Below are 6,000 nucleotides of genomic sequence, written 5' to 3'. Positions count from 1 at the left end.
ATGAACCATCGCTACAAGCTATTGCCTAAGATCAACCGCTGGCATGAACCTTTCACCTTTCATCAAAATATGAACACCACCAGTTGTCAGCTTCCCCACCACCTTGACAAATGGATGCACCAAACTAGCAACACAACTCTCCATCTGTTTGCCTGAAACAAACAAGCACATGACCTCTTTAAGGGTGAGATCTGCATCCATGGCTTGGCACCAATCTTCTTTAGAGAAAGCACCTTCACACCCCATCACCACATCTTGCACAGAAGCAACTGAACCTTCATCCTCATGGTCCTCCACAGCAGGACCTTGTATCATTTGACACTTCAAAGTTAAGCGAGACAGGCAATTTGCTTGTACATTCCTCCATCCATTAATATGCTCTAACACATAGCGAAACTCCCGAAGTCTGGCAGCAAATTGCGCTAATCTGGCTGAACCCTCACGAGCACCACCAGGGAGAAAGATTTTATTCAGAGGCTTGTGGTCAGATCTCAAGGTAAATTGAGTACCCCACAAATATGTACAAAAGTACTCAACCACCAATACAGCGCCCAATGCTTCCTTTTGGATTATTGAATAGTGTGTTTCTGTATCGGTTAGGGTGCGAGATGCAAAGGCCACAGTTCTCTTGTCATCCTTATGTCTTGTGGAAAAGTATGGTGTTCCGCTTGCATCCACCACACAACTGATTTAATATCACAAGGCACCAAAATACCAGCCTCCCAAATCTTTATCTTAATGTTAAAGAAACACTCCTCTTGCACATGTGACCATTCAAAAGTCTTTCCTTTATTTAAGAGGGCCCTCAAGGTCTATGTCTTATCTGAAAAGTTGGGTACAAATTTTGAATAATATTCAATAAGGCCCATGAAAGACCTGAGTTGGTCATCGTCTTGAGGGGAAGGAGCCGAGCATGTAAATTCCAACAAGCAATTTTTCAGACTGACACCACCAGCTGACAAAGGGTAACCCAGATGTTCAATTTGTTCCTTTAAAAAACATTTCCCCGTCCTCAAGGTAAGCTCCATATCAACAGTTCTCCATAAAGCAAGTTTTAACACCGTATTGTGTTCCTGAATCAACATTCCAAAATTAAGAAGACATTTTCCAACCCTTTAATAACGTCAGAGATCATCCTTTGAAACACACTTACTGCGGACCCAAGGGCATTCTAGTAAATTGATAAGTTCCCTCCATGATGATAAACATGGTAAGCGCTTTAGAGTCTCTGTGGAGCTGTATCTGCTGATAGGCACTCTTCAAGTCCAGCTTGGAAAAGTACCTTCTTGCCTTGTGCAACAAAATCATTTAATTAGTGTTTGGTAAAGGATATGTATCTGCCACAATGTTTTGGCAGAGTGACCTCAAATCCACACAGAATCTGAGACACTCATCAGACTTGCGTCTGATGACCAACGGATAGACCCAATTGATGTCTCCACCGGTTCTATAGCATCTTGTTTCAAAATCTCCTGAATTAACCCCTTCACTGCCTCACAGACCATCACAGGGACCATCCTTAGTTTATGTTGAACAGTGACAGCACCTTCCTTTAAAATGATCTTGGGTGCATAGCCCTTCAACAAAGTCTTCTTTGAAAACCTTCACATTTGCACGCAATAAACTCGTGATTGACAACCATCACCTGTGAAGGTACCCTGGAGTTAACAATGAGCTTCAAATCATATTGATGAAGCCACCCGAGGATCGGTGGTCAACTCTCAGCAACATACACTTTACCCTCAGTGCATCATCCCTCAAACTCAATTTTAGAATCCATAAATCCCAAAATAGCAATAGACTTCTCTTGGAATCCTTCGACAGAGATGTCTTTGAGTTTCAAGATACCCAGTGTCCCTCACTGTTCAAAGACATATTTTGGTATAATGACACTGTGTTAACCATAATTTCTACCACACAATCGTTTATGGTATACAATGCCTTGGGCCTAATTCTTCTTTGAATGTCTTCTCCAATTTGGCCCATTTCATGTACATCTCCCACCATTAGGACTCTGTCACAAGACTTACCAGGACACATACTTCATTCAGAAACTAAGGACACTTTGTGGCGTTTGCTCACCTTCCACATTTTCCCAAAATGAACCAAACAACCACATTTTCTGCTTTCCTTGTTGTTGGCAAAACAAAATGTTGACTCTGATGCATGGTTGGTGGTTACACACCGATTGCATACCCTGGTACCTTGTTTGCCAAGCCCACCACACCTGCTATTGTACCTGGGTGTAGCAGGGAAATCAACCAATTTGCTGACAGCACCTACTTCGAATATATCTCACTCCTTCTTCTTTTTTCTAATTCTTGCAAACAAGAGGCAGATAGCTCCAGAACCTTAGCCATATCTCTGCCCTCGCTCAAAGTGGGGGTTTTCGCTGCCCATATGCGTTCTTGAATTTTTTTCACTCTATATTGGACAGTCAAATGATTCCTTATCAACTCATCAGTCATGACACCAAATTTTTATTTCATGGACAGCTCACACAGGATCGCCACAAACTCATGAATCGACTCATCCACTCTCTGAGTTTGTGTATAAAACTTACATCATTTCAAATCTAAGGAATCCTCCTTAGCGAATCTGGATCCTAACCTGCACTTGGTTTCTTCAGAACATCTGCTACAGGTCAACCATTATGCTCTGTGAGTTCAGGTAAAAAGCAAAACTCCCTTTGTTTCTCACCATCAAATACACTTAACAATAATGCCTTTTACCTGGATGGACAAAACACTTGGCCATCTAAAGCTTCTAAGTTTTTTTCAAACATTATGATCCAATCTTCCCATGGAACTGGTGGTGAACCTGGCTGAGATACAAAATTGGGAGGGGGTGCTACAGATACATGGGCTATGGTAACACCAGGCGAAGTTGCACTAAGTGGGCTTTCAGAAGCTTCACCCTTGACCATGAAGAAATTGGCATACATAGAATTGAAAGAGTAATGAGTGGAATACACCACCCACCAATATGGTTTGAAACAAATGTAGTACCCAAAAGTGAAGAAAAAGGCTTTAAAGGGCAAAAGTTTAAAAGTTACTGGTAGGAAAGGTGTGTGTATCACCAGAAAATTGGTTGACAAGAAACATGTGTGCTTATGAAAATGACACACATTGAGTGTGCAGGCCACTGAAGCAGTCAACACTAACAGTTAGGGAAAATCAAGGTGTACGTATCACCGAAATGAGCATAACACACCTCACCTCAATGGGCCTGGATCTCAAAAACCCACGGGCCACTCATGAAAGAGGGCAACTGCTTGATCCGATTCTTTCGAATATCTCCAATCTGAGAACGCTCAATCATATCCCCCTTCCCTGGACGGACCACTTTTTGGTCTCCCTAGTATGGGACATCCCCACTCCGCCCCCTCCACCTTCCAAAACTAGAACGTATACCAGACGTTGGCAGAGACTGGAACCAGACGTGTGGGCAGCCAAACTCAGGGAAAGCGCCCCGCCTCCCCCCCACGACACCTTAGCAGGGGACAAAGAATTCAGTACCTGGATCACCCATTCGCTCGATGCCATTCTGCCCAAAACTCACTCTCTGAAATACATCAAGAGAGTTAATCCCTCACCCTGGTACACCCCGGAACTCAACCTTCTTCGCAAGATTTGCAAAAGGAATGAACGTATCTGGAGGAAGGAAAAAACCATGGAACAAAAAGAGTCATTCCGTTCCTCTATAAAAACTTATAAAAAAGAGCTCCGTAACACCAAAACCAGTTTCTATGAGAACAGAATTAAAAACGCCGCTTGTTCAGCCCACGAAACTTATTCGGTTCTTAAAGAACTCATCCACACCCCTGACCCCCCACTCAAATACCTTGACCCCAAAGAAGCTGAAACTAAATGTAACAACTTAGCCACCTTCTTTGACGAAAAGATTCAAAAAATTCTTCTCACCATACCTCCCCCCGATCAAACCCACACAGAGCAGGATCTCACTGCCACCTCTACCCATCCTCCTTTGTCACTAGATCACCTTCAACCCTTCCTGGATGCCTTCGGCCCCGTTACAACGGAAGAAGTAGGAGCAACGTTGGCTTCAATTAAAAGTGGTTCCCCCCTCGACCCTGTACCCCTCCGTTTCCTAAAAAAAGTGTCGAGCACCATCATCCCCACCCTTACGGCCCTGATCAACTCCTCTTTTATGGAGGGCATAGTCCCCTCCAGCTGGAAAACGGCAGCTGTTAAAGGTCTATTAAAAAAACCTTCCTTAGACCCGCTGGACCTCACCAACTACAGGCCCATATCCCTCCTTCCTGGAAACAGCAAGATCGCAGAGAAGCTGGTAAACAAACAATTGTCATCTTACCTAGAAAGCAACAACCTCTTAGCGGTCTCCCAGACAGGGTTCCGCCCAGGTCAGGGCACGGACATCGCCCTCCTGGCAGCGGTAGAGAAGGCCAGAAGCATTCTGGACACAGGAGGATCAGTGGCAGTGATCCTCCTGGACCTCAGTGCGGCCTTCGACACTGTAGACCACCCAACCCTAATCCATCGACTGGGAGAGATCGGACTAAAGGGTACAGCCCTGAAATGGTTAGAATCCTTTTTATCAGGACGCTCCTTTCAGGTGTGGGAAAATGACAGCTGCTCATCCATCTTCCCCCTCCGGTGCGGAGTACCACAGGGCTCATCCTTGAGCCCCACGTTGTTTAACGTGTACATGGCCCCACTGGAGAAGAGGGTCAATTCGTTCGGCGTGTCAATTATCAACTACGCCGACGATACTCAGCTGGTCGTAACCCTCTCACATCCCCACCACGCCCCATCGGATCTCCACAGCTGCCTCTCCGAGGTCCATCGATGGATGAACCTCTCTTCACTCAAACTGAATGGGTCCAAGACCGAGATCCTCTTGATGGGCCACAAGGGGCTCTCTTTACCATCTCACCTTTGGCCTAGCTGCCTAGGTGATCCTCCATCACCCAAGGAAGAGGTCAAGAGCCTTGGTGTATGGATTGAGAAGGATATGAGCTTTAAAACCCAGGCTAAAAAAACGGCGGGGACATGTTTTGGGCTACTCAGAGCCTGCAGGAAGGTCTTCCCCCTGCTCCCTGAGACTGCAAGGAGGCTCCTCATTCAGGGTCTAATCCTGGCAAGGTTAGACTACTGTAACCCCATTTACTTGGGAGCCCCTGAAGCCACCTTGAACTCACTACAAAAAGTCCAAAACGCCGCTGCCCGTCTACTCACGGGCACACCAGGAAGATCTTCCGCCAGGCCGGCTCTCAAATCCCTCCACTGGCTCCCAGTCAGAGAAAGGGTCGTCTTCAAGGCCCTCTGCCTGGCCCACAAAACCATCAATAATAACGGTCCCCCCCTTCTTAAAGAATTTCTAATCCCATACAAAGCGGAGAGAGACCTCCGGTCCGGTGCAGAAAATCTTATCATAGTCCCGAGAGTCAGAAAAGCCAAGACCGGTGGCCGTCGCTTTTCGGTTCACACGGCAAAACATTGGAACCAGTTACCACGAAAACTTAGGACAGAACTGAACTACCTCCAGTTCAGAAAAACCTTAAAAACCCTCCTTTTCCCGCAGACATAAGCTCACCATACAGCTGAAATCCTTGGAGAATCAGGTCAGCGCTGGGATGCTCTCTGAGTTACTACGCGCTTTGCAAAACCATTAAATAAATAAATAAATAAATTGGGTGTACCTGTCCTCGAAGTAACTGTCACCTGTATTTAGGGAGTGGTCCGCGTCTTCCAACGCCGACTCTGGGTCCACCAAATGTGGCACCTGTAAGTAGAGCGTGGTTTGCTTCTGCCATGGACGGCTCCATGATGTACTTTGTGTGCCTTTTCCTCCTACCAAGATTGAGGCACGTTCGGGTACAACATCAGCAGTTAGTTATGATGCTAACCTCCAACAATTGATTGAAGCAGGTGCTGATCCCTGTGCTGGCAGCAGGATAGACATCCAGACTCCCCCGGAAGCAGAAAACTGCTGGGATGCCTGTCACTCATCAAACTT

Source organism: Lissotriton helveticus, chromosome 1_1 (genome assembly GCF_964261635.1).
Source record: "Lissotriton helveticus chromosome 1_1, aLisHel1.1, whole genome shotgun sequence".
In the NCBI taxonomy this organism is placed as follows: Eukaryota; Metazoa; Chordata; class Amphibia; order Caudata; family Salamandridae; genus Lissotriton; species Lissotriton helveticus.
Note: the sequence above shows the minus strand (reverse complement) of the source record.